At 41.7% G+C, this 14801-nt stretch overlaps 1 protein-coding gene across 5 annotated transcripts in view; it reads right to left on the bottom strand.

Annotated features, from left to right (window-relative positions):
* Nucleotides 1–4138: 4138 nt before the first annotated feature.
* Nucleotides 4139–14801, bottom strand: part of MSI1 (musashi RNA binding protein 1) — a 59752-nt gene continuing 49089 nt past the window's right edge. For all 5 annotated transcript variants that reach the window (XM_068238705.1, XM_068238701.1, XM_068238702.1 and 2 more), the window contains one exon: nt 4139–6217. The gene's annotated coding sequence lies outside the window, so the exon portion shown is untranslated. The remainder of the gene's footprint in view (nt 6218–14801) is intronic.

Below are 14801 nucleotides of genomic sequence, written 5' to 3'. Positions count from 1 at the left end.
GGCCTAGAGGGTTCTGGTTGGTGGGGTTCTGGAGTATTAACTAGGTCCATTCTAGATCTTCTGGCCACTCTGGATCTACCCCGTTTAATACACCATCCTGGATACCTCCTTTCCTTAAGGCGAGCTTCCACCACATTCAATTCATGTTCTAAATTGCAAATATCGGAACAATTCCGCTTCGCTCTTACAAATTCGCCCACAGGTATGCCACGTATAGTGTGGGCAGGATGGCAACTGTCTGCCCTCAAAACAGTATTGCCACTACACGGCTTCCTGTAGGTGGTGGCACAACAGGAGATTTAACCCCCAAATATTCCGACATTTTATGATCAAGTATTCCCATACTTTCACCACAAGACAAGAGGCTAAATAGTTTCTGCTGGAAATCAACAGTGGGATTGGTCTTCAAGACCATATATGTATCACTGTCCTCCAATTGTCTTAAAGCCTCATTTTTATACATATCACTGTCGAGAACGACCACCATCAGTTACCTTGATTTGATTCTTAGAGGTGACCCCATTCAGGGCGTAATTGTGACCACCACCTACAGGAAGCCGTGTAGTGGCAATACTGTTTTGAGGGCAGACAGTTGCCATCCTGCCCACACTATACGTGGCATACCTGTGGGCGAATTTGTAAGAGCGAAGCGGAATTGTTCCGATATTTGCAATTTAGAACATGAATTGAATGTGGTGGAAGCTCGCCTTAAGGAAAGGAGGTATCCAGGATGGTGTATTAAACGGGGTAGATCCAGAGTGGCCAGAAGATCTAGAATGGACCTAGTTAATACTCCAGAACCCCACCAACCAGAACCCTCTAGGCCCACCTTTGTCACAATGTATTCATCTGAATACAAGAAAGTTGTGGATATAGTTGCCAGATACCTTCCGGTCTTACAGGCGGACAGTGGTCTTACATCAGTTTTGCAAAACGGAGTCAGGTTTTCTAGTAGAAGAGCGCCGACTTTGGGACAGATGTTATCCCCTAGTCTATTTAACTCTGGGTCCACCTGTAGAACGTGGTTGTCAACTGTTGGCTCCTTCAGATGTGGTACGCCGACCTGCAGATATTGTCATGTACATGGCAGTGCCAAGGTCGCTGTCTCTCTCTCAACGGGCCGAAGTTTCAATATCAAACAGTTTATCAACTGTGGTACTAGATATGTGGTGTACCTCATCACCTGTGGGGTCTGTTCCCTGCAGTATGTGGGGTGCACCACCCGGCCCCTGAGAGAGAGGATAGCGGAACATTATTTGGGTGCAGGTTGGCATACCTCTCACATCAGTAATGTGGCGAAACATTTCCGGGAAGTCCACAGGGGGGATATGACTAACTTCTCGTATCATGGTATAGAGAGAATCATGCCGTCCAAAAGAGGCGGCGACCTACACAAAAGATTATTGCGGAGAGAAGCCGAGTGGATATTTGAACTCAATACTAGAATTCCACATGGCTTAAATGCCAGATGGGATCTCACCACTATTACTTGATTTTCTCTCCTTGTTTTCTGCATGTATACCCTTCATTTACTTGTCTTAGACTCGAGAACGCTGTTCCTTGTTTTATAAATAGTTTTTATTTTACACTTCATGTAATTTTATTTTTGTACATTTGTATATGTGTCTTTATTCTGCACCTGCCCAGGTGACTCCGCCCGTGCAGGTGGGACCTGGGGGCGGTAATCTTGTGCAGATTCTATTTATATGTCCAGATGGTCATTACTCTGTTAGCTATGATTAAGGACAGTTAGTCCGAAACATGTCAGCTATCTGATGTTTGCCTCGGATGTTTTGGATATGTCCAACAATAAAGGAAACCTTCATTGACAAGTGCGGACCATTTCTCTTTGCTTAGTTCCCCTTTAAGACTCTTTTGGCAGTGGAAGCTACATATCTTGTAAAAATGTATGCAGAGAATGACCCTTTTTTAAAATATATATTTATATTAGGTTCAAGGGGAACTGAAGTAAGAGGTATACGGAGGCTGCCCACTGGCGGCGACTAGCTAGCTTTGCGGAGGTCGCCGCTGGTGGCCGGAGGAATTTGCACTGACGTTGTGGGCACAAGAGGACTCAAGAATCCCCAGGTAAGTTCAACTCATTTTGAGACTTAAGTCTCCCTTTAAGCAAAAATGCACAGTAAAAAGTGCATTAGGGTAATGTAACCCCTTTCAACGTAGAAATATGAACATGCCCATCCAATTGTATGAGAACGTTCACATGTCTGTGCTGTAATGGACCCCATTTCTAGTTATCAACTGTGCAGATTGGTATTGGCTAGAAAGGTAGGTATTCACTGTCACTTGAATCCAGATAAATTAATGGTTTCCTTTGAAAACCACCATCAGGATTTTGTCCTAAACCTCTGCCTCTAAATCCTGGTACACACATAAATTAAAGGCCTATTTTACCACCTCCATGGAGTATGCGGGCCAACAAATTTTGAATACTATGAACAGATGGTGTAGGTAAGCTATCATACTACTTGGAAGTGATACAATTGGTCAAAATTAAATGTGTGTACCAGGCTTTACAGTAAGTGCATTAAGTACCTAGAATGAGAAAACGAGTATTCAGATCAGGTATCTTTAGTTCTAATGTGTGTGTTTGTGTGTCCGCTAAAGCAGCTCTGACCCAAACTTCATAAGATCTCTGAAGGTGTGTTTCATTAAGATGTTAGCAGCAGGTCTTTTAAGCTCTGTAAGTTGCGAGATGGGTTTATAGTGGTGACATTTTTTTCCCCACATCCCACAGATGCTCAATGAAATTGAGGTTTGGGATATCTGGAGGACAAAGAGAATGATTCACCAGCCCAGACCACCTTCTTCCATGGTCACACATGGGTCACACATGGCTTCCATTCTTCTCTTGGTCACAGCGCTATTGTACACACTATCTGTGGTGGACAAGGGTTAGCACTCTTACTGGTTTGTGACTATGCTGACCCACATGCAACAGGCTACTGTGTCTTCAGACATCTTTCTCCTGTGGACTGCATTAGGGGTTTCAAAAACTCTTGCTAATGTAATATGTGTGTTAGCCTGCATTAGCCAGAGTCTTTCAAATTACAAGCGCTTAAAAATCTCTTGCAGTGTGAACCATCCCTAAGATGTTTAGCAGTCTGTGCTACAGCAGATTAGCTCTTCTGTGGGATTGGACCAGATAGTATACCTTTTGCTCCTGATGTGAATCACTGAGCCTTGCGTGCCCATGAGCCTGTTGTTGTTTCACTGGTTGTTTTACCTAGGACCACTTTTGGTAGATACTAACCATTGCAAGGAAGAAACACCTGACAAGAGCTCCCATTTTGGAGGTGCTCTGTCCCAGGCGTCTACTGATATCAATTTGGCCCGTTAAGAGTTGCTCGGATCCTTATTTTTTTCATGAATTCTACACATAGCTCTCCAATGTGATGAGATATATCAATAGTACCAGAAGTAAGCACTGTATATTCTGGCATATGACTACTTTTTAACCCTTGAAAATCTTCTGAAAAGTCAGGGGGTCGTCTTATACACCGGGTGTCATTGATGCTGGGTGATACGCCTATCCTGTTACCGACTCTCAGATCTCGCTGCTGACGACTGTAGTTAAGAGGCACAGGCACACATTGCGAGATCTGAGAGGCAGAGAAGGAGTTAAATAGGATACAAGGGTTGGGCAGAAGGGTGAAAAGAGGCGTTTTTTTGGGCACATCTATTCTTCCATACCGCTCTAATAAACAGGGAGACAGGGAGAGCTGACCAATCCATTTAGGGAGAGGAAGAGTTGACCAATCCAACCAGTCAATCGCCTATATACTGTTATATACTGGGTACCACATACAGTACAGCACCAGTATCTGTTCATACATAGCACCAATTTATGATTTTTTTTTTCAATTTTTATTTAGTGTGCATTAGAAGAGGGGTAGTCTTATACGGCGAGTATATCCCAAACTCTATATTTTAACTGGAAAAGTTGGGGCGGGGGGGGGGGGGGTCGTCTTACATGCCCAGTTGTATTATACGCTGGAATATACAGTAAGTACTGTGCTCTCACTATTTTGACATAATGAGATAAACATTTTATACACATTAAAAAGATGAGTGAAAATGAAAACAATTTTCTAAATAGAAATAACAACAGCACAAAGAGTAAAATTCAGCATTTATTTTTTTTTACTATCTTAAAAAAAATTCCAGTTGCAGTAACAAACATTATTGCTTTGACTTTGTTGCAATACAGCATTGAATGCTTTCCCGTTCACAATTAACTCTTTATGTACCATCACACAATTTCTCTTGGAGGAGACTGTGATGCACACTAGGGATTTGGAATGTAATCATCTTGTTTCCAGTAGGAATGTACCAAAGTCTTTAGATATCCTCAGCACTGCAGTGATTTTACTTGACTGCAAATGTGACTGGGATGTATAATTATTAAAGTCTATTTCAGACTGCTGGGCTCCTTTAACGAGGCAGTGCAAACAGCTATGATGATGTGCAAAGTGCAGTTACACATTCTAATCAATCAGATTTCACCTTTGATCAGTAGGAATGAGCGAGAATTATTTTGTGAAATCAAAATTGTCCTCGAGTGTTCAGTGTGTGTGGGGGGGAGGGGAGGGGGGGGTTAGAGAGGTAGTAGCGGAGTTCAGGCTATGTATGCAAGGGTTAACTCACACCTTGGCCGCCATCTCCCTTTCAATGGGTGCCATGCTGCTCTCCATCTTCTTACACTTCTCCCTTCACAGAGGGGGTTGGGGGGTACCTTGGCTGCCACCTCCCTTCCAATGCATTCCATGCTGCTCTCCAGCTTCTTACATTTCCGCCCTAACAGCGGCGGTTGGGGGGTTTGGGCTGTTTGTACAAGGGTTAACTCACATTGGCTGCTGCCACTCTTCCAATGTATTCCATGCTGCTTTCCAACTTCTTACACTTCTGCCTTCACAGCGGGGGTTGGGGGGTTTGGGCTGTTTATACAAGGGTTAACTCACCTTGGCCACCACTTCCCTCCCAATGCATTCCATGCTGCTCTACAACTTCTTATCCTTCTGTCTTCCTAGTAAAAGTTCCAGTTTAGAAGGTGGAAGTGTAAAAAGATGGAAAGTAGCATGGAACGTATCAGAAGGGAGTTTACACTTGTGTACAGTCTGAACACCCCACACACACTCTGAGATGATTTCACTTTTCACAAATTAATTCACGCTCATCGCTCGCTATTCATCAGTTTAGCACAGTCAGAACAATGAGAGGTGATTTCTGACTGATTGCCATGGATTACTGTAAATTGCTCTTTTGCCTTGCTAAATAAGCCCACATTACGTTAACTAAACGGCTAATGCATTGACAATGCTTCTTATCACAGTCATCTTTTCTTTTGGTTTCAGAACTGAAACCTCTGCTATGTACTCCGGTCTTATAAACACATGCCATCCCCCATAACAGCAAGAAGGGTGGCACTCAAAGAGTTAATATGTGCCAAGGATGAAGCTGGCGCCCAGCGATCTCCTGCGCTGACAGCACCACAGCTTATTCCAGTGGACAGAACTCAGTTGTAGAAAAAAAAAATTATAAAAAAACCTGTGGAGTCATTCAGGTTTTAAGAAAAATATTGCTAAAGTATGGACCCAAGTCGGCAAAGGAGAGCCGGGACCAGAAAAGACCCGAAGGTGGCAGAGTCAACAGTCTGCAATATTTACATATTTTACAGAGGAAAAAAAAATCAAACCAGCTTAGAGAAAATTAAAATAATTTCTGTTCTACAAATAGTTTTTCATTTAGCAAAATATACATTTGTCTTGTTCTTGTGCATTGTCCACTTCATGTCATAAAAGCCGAAATTTACATAAAAAATATTTGTTGTTTTTTTTTTAGTTAAAAATAAATGAAACACATTCCCAGACAGCTGGACCATAAAATCCCTTCCCTCCCTCCCTCCAGCATGTTGTACCGGATTTTCCCAGCAATCCACCAGAACAAAAATTATCTAGTCATGAAGTATGTTTTCCTGACATCTATCATGGAAACACAAAACTAACAATGAGAAAAGGAGAAAACAAAGTCATGGAAGGGAATAACAAAAAAAAACATGAAATAAATAAAATGTTCTGGGGTGAAAGGAAAAAATATGCAGGAGGCACCAGTTACTCTGCATGAACACAAGGTGGAGTGTGGCCAACTGATAATCTGAGAGGAGAGGGGCAGTCACAGACATGAGCTTCCAGACTGAAACCTGCAGAAGTAAACACAAGAGCTGTGAGAAGGCAATGTAAACTAGTAAAACCTTGTTATTAAGTTGTGTGGCACAGGACAGATCATGGCTCACTTACAGGAAAGTTAAAACTTTTGTTAAAAAAATAATATAACATACAGAAAGCCATTTTCTAACTTAAAGAATACAAAGCTTGTAATTTTAATAAGCATCAACGTAAAAGCTCTGTGACAAAGCTGCAAGGATAGGCGGCAATAACTCAACCCCTCGCCTGTAAGTTATTAGAGGTCTAAATCTGTGGTACCTCCATTGGCAAAACCGCTGTGGCATTTTCTTAAGTGTTCCAAACTCTGTGGGGGTAGCCTCAGAATTTTGGAACACTGGATAAAAATTGCTACAGCAGTCTTGCCAATGGAGGGGAGCAGAGTTTTAGACCTCTAATGATTCAGGGCTTGTTTCCACAGTTGCGACGCGATTTCGGCCGCATTCCGACGCTTGTAAAAACGCATGCGGATGCGTTTCCGCATGCGTTTTTACCCGCGATTTCGCCTGCGATTTCGCATGGCAGGGTGCCATGCGAAATTAACCATGACACTGCCAGGGCTAAATAAAATTGAAAAAGGTGCGAAATCGCACGCGAAATCGCGGGTAAAAACGCATGTAACAAACGCATGCGTTTTTACTATTAAATACATTAGCGGCGATTCGCACGGATTCCCGACGCAGGCGAAATCGTTGGCTCTTTTGTGCGTTTTTTTCACGCTGAAAAAAACGCACCTCAACAACGCTACAGTGGAAACAGGCCCATCCACTTGTATTACATGTGCGGATCTGCATGCGTTGGACGCATGCAGATTCGCGATAGTGGAAACGAGCCCTCACAGGCGAGTTACTGCTGCTGATAACCGCCAATCCATGAGGGCCCTTTTACACTATGGCATTGCGGTAAAGTTGCGGTAAGCAGAGAGCTTTACATTAAAGTGAACCTCCGGAGAAAAAATCTACTCAGCAAAACTGAAAAGGCTTGGTATTTCTTTAACAGATTCACAGCATCAGAACTTTGCTTTTCTTACCAAAGCATCATTTTTTGCTGTATTTTAATCTAAGCTCCACCCATCAAAGAAAAAAAGCCCGGGCTTTTTTCCCTGATGCTGTGCAGAGCATGATACTGAACTGTGCATCATACTCCCTGTCACCTCATTACAACCAAAAAGATGGCTGCCATCATGAAATCAAACATTTGCCTGTTCTTTTAAAACAGGGTGGGTAAGAGATTATATTGCCTATCTATTTTAATTAACATAACTAATGTAACTTAATGACAGTATGTTTGTTTAGGCTGAAGTTCCTCTTTAAGGTCTCTTTCAATTATATTACAGTACCAGCTTTTTCCATTTTAATATTAAAAAACAAAAACAAAATAACAATCTCTACATTTTATTCTGCAGCCAGCACTGATTTCCAGAGATGGCAGATTATTGAATATAGTTACATTTATAACCAAGTTATGAGTACACTGGTGAATGGCACTTCCAGATCTATCTGCACTCTACTGACATATGTTACAAGGCACCAGTGGAGGCACAAGGTCTCTCTGTGCAAAGACGAGGAAGCACAGCAGTGATACTTCTGCACATCCTACCTGTTTGCGATGTCAGGTGATACGGAGAGAAATGAGTTCCGCTGCATCACCCAACACTGCCAACCAGGTGTGTAGAAGTATTGCTGCATGAGATGAAGAGACTGTTGGATGCCAGTGAGGCATAAGATGAGTATGATATCTACTTTTTTTTTTTGACAGACACAACCAGTTGCTACTTCCTTTAAGATAACCTATCTAGGGGTCCTTTTCCATGGAAGGTTGAACTGCACACTTATCGGGTAGTTCAGCCTCCATGCTACTGGCCATAGGGCCTGCCGGCTGAAATCTCATGCAGACAAATGGCAGCATTTGTAGCACCATACGCGTCCTTGGTTGACACGTGGTGTTATCTGGTGAAAAAAAAGCAACATGTAAGTTTGAGAACGATATAAATAAATGAAAATAAAAAGAATTTGCAAATGCAACAGCCCTCTTCATCTTTTACTGCTGATAGATGGAAGGGAGCATGAAGGGGAAAGACTATGGTTATAAGAGGGACATATTGTATTCCGTACTGCACTACACTTCATGTTTTGTCTGTGTACTTTGATATGTTGTGTTATTTGGGCAGGGGGGCTATGATAGGTTCAGCCCCTGCTAGATCTGGTAATGCAGATGCACTTGATATGTCTTTAAATTTGCTGAAAGGCTTACCCTGCAGACCATTTAAAGAGGAACTTTACCGAAAAATACTGGTCAGGGGCAAAAATACAGCAATACATCGCTAAGTTAAAAGTTAAAAAACAGAACAGAGAACAAGAAATGATTGATAATTTAATGGCGTAATAAATGTTCCTGTTGTTTGAACCACAATGAGCCAGCTAATGATTATCTTTACAACCTCCCAGATGATCTATTCAAGAAAAGGTAAAGATTTCTTGTGGGAAAGGGGGTATCAGCTACTGATTGGGATGAAGTTCAAGCCTAGGTTAAAGTTTCTCTTTAACCACTTGAAGACCGCCGTGTTAAACCCCCCTAAAGACCAGGCCATTTTTCAACAAATGGGCCACTGCAGCTTTAAGGCCTCACTGCAGGGCCGCACAACTCAGCACACAAGTGATCCCCACCCCCTTTTCTCCCCACCAACTGAGCTTTCTGTTGGTGGGGTCAGATCGCCCCCAGCATGTTTGTTTATTTTATTATAAATATTTGTTTTAATTATTTCCTATTAAATTAGTGTATATATTTTTTTTATTTTCTCTTCCCTCCCTCCCCGTCAGCCTATCAGCGCGATCGTGTCACTCGGCTGTCCCCTGTACAGCGCTACCTTAGATCGCAGCGCTGCACTGAGTAAATAGATGGCCATTAGAGCGGGGATGCGTGTGTATCGGCGCGCACGATCGCCTGCAAACTCTGCCCCAAGAACCTTACGCCAATCTGCGTTAGGCAGTCCTGGGGCTGCCACCGCATCCTCGCCAATTGGCATGGATCGGCTGTAAAGTAGTTAAAGCACATCTAAAGTGAGGGATGTGGAGGCTGACATTAAAGGATACCTGAAGTGACATGTGACATGATGAGATAGATATGTGTATGTACAGTACCAAGCACACAAATAACTATGCTGTGTTCCTTTTTTTTCTTTCTCTGCCTGAAATTGTTAAATATCGGGTATGTAAGTGGCTGACTCAGTCCTGACTTAGACAGGAAGTGACTACAGTGTAACTCTCACTGATAAGAAATTCCCCTTTTTATCTCTGTCTTGCTCTCAGAAACCATTTTCTGCTAGGAAAGTGTTTTATAGTTGGAATTTCTTATCAGTGAGGGTCACACTGTAGTCTCTTTCGGTCTCAGTGAAGACTTAGTCAGCCACTTACATACCTGATATTTAAATCTTTCAGACAGAGAAAGAAAAAAAGGAGCACAGCATAGTTATTTGTGTGCTAGGCACTGTACATACACATGTCTCACATGTCACTTTGGGTATTCTTTAAGAACTGGAGTATGTACATTTTTGATCAGGGTCATTTGGGTAGTTTGTGTAGTGATTATGATTTAAAAAGGCATAAACACAGTTTTGTGACAATAAATGGTTTCAGCCAACCACTAATCATGAGTGAAAGAAAGGTTTTTGTGTTATGCATAATCTGTGAAAAATGTGAAATTCTGCCAGGGTATGTAAAATTATGTGCACAACTGTATTTATTTCCTTGTAAACAATGGAGATGTGACAAAAACTATTTTAACCATTTCCGTACCAGTAGTCTGTGCCCCCTTAAAGTGGACCCAAATTAAAAATACAAGATTTCAGAAATAAAATCTATTTTCTAAATTATAATAATAAATAGCAGCATTTTTTCAGCTGCATGATGACAAATATAAAATATTTTACATTTATTGGAGGAACCCCTCCCCTCCTTTCATATTGCCGGGACAGAATCCGGCAAACTGGTGAAGTAGATGGTGTCCAGCAAAGGAGGAATTGCTAATGGCTGCCACCTGTATAACCCTAGCTATGGAAAGAGAAATGTTATGTAAAGAAAAACAAATATTTTGAATTAAAAAAATGTTTGGTTTGGGTCCGCTTTAAGGACCAGAGACTGCTGGTACCATAAAATGCCGCCTCCCAATGAATCGCCGCACATATTTGCCACTCTCACCAGTCACGATGCTGTCCCTTCGCCACAGGCTCCTTTCTCTGCTGTCTCTATGACAGCAGAGCAGTGTCAGCTGGTCAGGACCCGCTTTCATTGCCTCCGGATGCTATCTATTAATGTGAGCCAATGTGATTGGCTTACAGTGATCACACGGTCAGGAGCCAATGAAAGCGGATACTGATCTGCTCACAGAGCTCTACCGTCTTATAGATGGCAGAGCGAGCGAATTGCATCGGGTGCAGAGCGGCGAGATCGGAGGTAATGCGGAGTGCTGAAGCAGGAGAATCTACAGTCAGAGCCACATCACCACCTGCTGGACGTAGATTCGTACTGCTTCGGTCCGAATGCAGCTAAAAGGAGAGTTTGCATGCATTATGTTACCTTGATTACAATTATACCATTGGTAATTTATTTTAAATGTATTAAATGTGTATTATTGTTACTGCATTATTCATTTAATATTGATGTATTATTTCAATTTTATTGTTACTTAATTTGAACACTTTACCACAGATGTTATTGCCAGCAGTCAATTCTTTCGTCACGCTACAGAATTCTGAGGAGTGAAAAGAACTTTCAACAGTTTCCCTTCTCCCCCTGCATAAGTGATTGCTGTGATTAGTTCATCACAATGATCATGTGACATGTGACCAGATGGCTGGTAGCTATAGAGTCCACCCATCAACGGCAGGCAGGCCACCAGAATCCCAGCAGACAACTGCTATGAGAGAGCCATATTGCAAGAGTGCTCAGTAATAAAGTGATTAAGATACATAGATGAGTGTAGATAAGAGATGAATGCTCATAATGAAAAACCCAGCATGAGTTTCCTTTCAGTGACCCTCACTATACTCTGCTATGATCCACTCAGAGGTTACAAACTGCCACCAAACAGCAAATTTATCAAATTCAGTCCAGGTATGCTGCATTTATTTGTTCATTTCTGCTGATTATAGCTACCATTGATAGCAACATTAGCACATTTGTTAAAGGACAACTATTAGGAAACATTGTAAAATGTAAAGAAATACATACAGATAAATGTACGTTCCTCCCAGAGTAAAATGAACTGTGAATTCATTTTTTTTTCCTGTGCCGCTATCACTTACAGTAGGCAGTACATTTCGGACAGATCTGACAGGTTTCGGACTAGTCCCTCATGAGGGATTCTCAGTTATTTATCTACAAAGGCACTTGTTAAACTGCAGTTGCTCAGTCCAACTGCCAAAATAATGTGTGAGTAGGAAAGTTGGTTGACATTTTTGTATAGATTTGTATAGATCTTTTCCTGGGACTGCTTTCATAAGGAATTACGATAATAATATCTTCTATAAGGAGATGGACTAGTCCAAATCTGTCAGATCCATCAGCTTTTTACTATCTACTGTGAAAGCAACATAGGAAAAACATAATTTATGGTGCATATTACTGTGAGAGGAATGCACATTTTATGTGAATGTATTTTGCCGTTTTCCAGGAAATCGTCCTTTAAAGAGGAACTCCAGTGAAAATAATGTAATAAAAAAGTGCTTAATTTTTACATTAATTATGTATAAATGATGTAGTCAGCGTTTGCTCATGATTAAAGTTACGTAATACACTCAAAATGTTAGAAGTGTATAGTAAATTGTGCCTGTATCATACACACTCCCCAAGAAAAATAATGAACAAATATACACAAGCTATACATTTATAAAAGTTGTCTGTATTGATGTGAAATTTGACTAGGTAATTTATTTTGCTGCACAATGAAGGTGAAGCTGAACAGGAATTCTGCACTGGACTGATCGAATTCCAAAGGCTGAGGTTGAGTGGATATTATGCATGCTACTTTGTGGTGGATTGCCACGTTAGCGCGGTGCATTTACACCTGTATAGTCATGTTCACATCTCTGCCGTGTAATGGACCACGTTATCCAAATGCACTTTCTACAGTGAGTCCTGGATAAAGTGTGCAAAAACGTGCAATGGCAATTCTTCATACTATGAAAAATAACCTACATGTTTTATTCAGCAGAGTGTTATTCCTGCGTTATAGTACAAATATACTGTATTTTTTGGACTATAAGACTCACCAGGGTTTAGGGACTAGAGCCTACAGTGTAAACTAAGGCTCTGTTCCTACTTAAGCAGAGGAACAGACATTTTTTGTCCGTTCTCTGCTCCACAGTGAACGGCTCCTATTATATAAATAGGAGCCGCTCACATTTGTCACTCTGCAACGGATTCGCAGGATCACATTCAGTAAGTGGACTGCACTTCTGTGCAGTCAGCAATAATCCCAGGCCAGGCAGATACGTTACCCCGTGTAGCATATGTGGGAGTGCATCTTCCCCAGGCTACAGCTGAACCAGGGCGGATCATCAGCTCCCACTGGCCGCACATGCTCCGGCACAAATGGAAACACAGACTAAGCCTAATCATTGGTACAAGTCAGCTTGATTGATTAATCAGCTGTCAGGTAGTTAATCAATAAAACTGTGGTCCCTAGCTTGTATGGAATTTTGCTTTTTAGCTTTCTCACTGGAAATATGGTTAGCTATGGACCTGCTGTCTAACATTATTGATGTGCCACTTGTACTAAGTTATGTTATATTTTGACATGCTATGATATTTCTTGTTATCTGTCATATTTTCTGACATCTAGTCTCATGGCATACTATGCATGTTCTTTCTTGTTATGCTTTTTTTCTTGACAATAAAAGTTTGAAATGTTTTAAAAAATAATTTATAAAACTGATTAGCTCGGTGCAAAGTTCTTTTTCTGCCAAAAAGGAACTTCATTTCCTGCAGAACAAGAAAATTACCTACGTTACATTATCATCCCATCTCTAGTAGGGAGCCTACATACAGTGGGTTGCAAAAGTATTCAGCCCCCTTGAAGTTTTCCACATTTTGTCACATTACTGCCACAAACATGCATCAATTTTATTGGAATTCCACGTAAAAGACCAATACAAAGTGGTGTACATGTGAGAGGTGGATCGAAAATCATACTTGATTCCAAACATTTTTTACAAATAAATAACTGCAAAGTGGGGTGTGTGTAATTATTCAGCCCCCTGAGTCAATACTTTGTAGAACCACCTTTTGCTGCAATTACAGCTGCCAGTCTTTTAGGGTATGTCTCTACCAGCTTTGCACATCTAGAGACTGCAAACCTTGCCCATTCTTCTTTGCAAAACAGCTCCAGCTCAGTCAGATTAGATTAGATGGACAGCTTTTGTGAACAGCAGTTTTCAGATCTTGCCACAGATTCTCGATTGGATTTAGATTTGGACTTTGACTGGGCCATTCTAACACATAGATATGTTTTGTTTTAAACCATTCCATTGTTGCACTGGCTTTATGTTTAGGGTCATTGTCCTGCTGGATGGTGAGCCTCCGCCCCAGTCTCAAGTCTTTTGCAGTCTCCAAGAAGTTTTCTTCCAAGTTTGCCCTGTATTTGGCTCCATCCATCTTCCCATCAACTCTGACCAGCTTCCCTGTCCCTGCTGAAGAGATGCAAACCCTGAGCATGATGCTGCCACCACCATATTTGACAGTGGGGATGGTGTGTTCAGAGTGATGTGCAGTGTTAGTTTTCCACCACACATAGCGTTTTGCATTTTGGCCAAAAAGTTCCATTTTGGTCTCATCTGACCAGAGCACCTTCTTCCACATGGTTGCTGTGTCCCCCACATGGCTTGTGGCAAACTGCAAACGGGACTTCTTATGCTTTCTGTTAACAATGCCTTTCTTCTTGCCACTCTTCCATAAAGGCCAACTTTGTACAGTGCATGACTAATAGTTGTCCTAAGGCCAGAGTCTCCCACCTGAGCTGTAGATCTCTGCAGCTCGTCCACAGTCACCATGGGCCTCTTGACTGCATTTGTGAACAGCGCTCTCCTTGTTCGGCCTGTGAGTTTAGGTGGATGGCCTTGTCTTGGTAGGTTTACAGTTGTGCCATACTCCTTCCATTTCTGAATGATCGCTTGAACAGTGCTCCGTGGGATGTTCCAAGGCTTTGGAAATATTTTTGTAGCCTAAGCCTGCTTTAAATTTCCCAATAACCTGATCCCTGACCTGTCTTGTGTGTTCTTTGGACTTCACGGTGTTGTTGCTCCCAATATTCTCTTAGACAACCTCTGAGGCTCTCACAGAGCAGCTGTATTTGTACTGACATTAGATTACACACAGGTGCACTCATTAGCACTCATCAGGCAATGTCTATAGGCAACTGACTGCACTCAGATCAAAGGGGGCCGAATAATTATGCACACACCACTTTGCAGTTATTTATTTGTAAAAAATGTTTGGAATCATGTATGATTTTCATTCCACTTCTCATGTGTACACCACTTTGTGTTGGTCGTTCATGTGGAATTCC

Source organism: Hyperolius riggenbachi, chromosome 1 (assembly GCF_040937935.1).
Source record: "Hyperolius riggenbachi isolate aHypRig1 chromosome 1, aHypRig1.pri, whole genome shotgun sequence".
NCBI classification, from domain to species: Eukaryota; Metazoa; Chordata; class Amphibia; order Anura; family Hyperoliidae; genus Hyperolius; species Hyperolius riggenbachi.
This window is presented reverse-complemented; position numbering and strand designations above follow the sequence as displayed.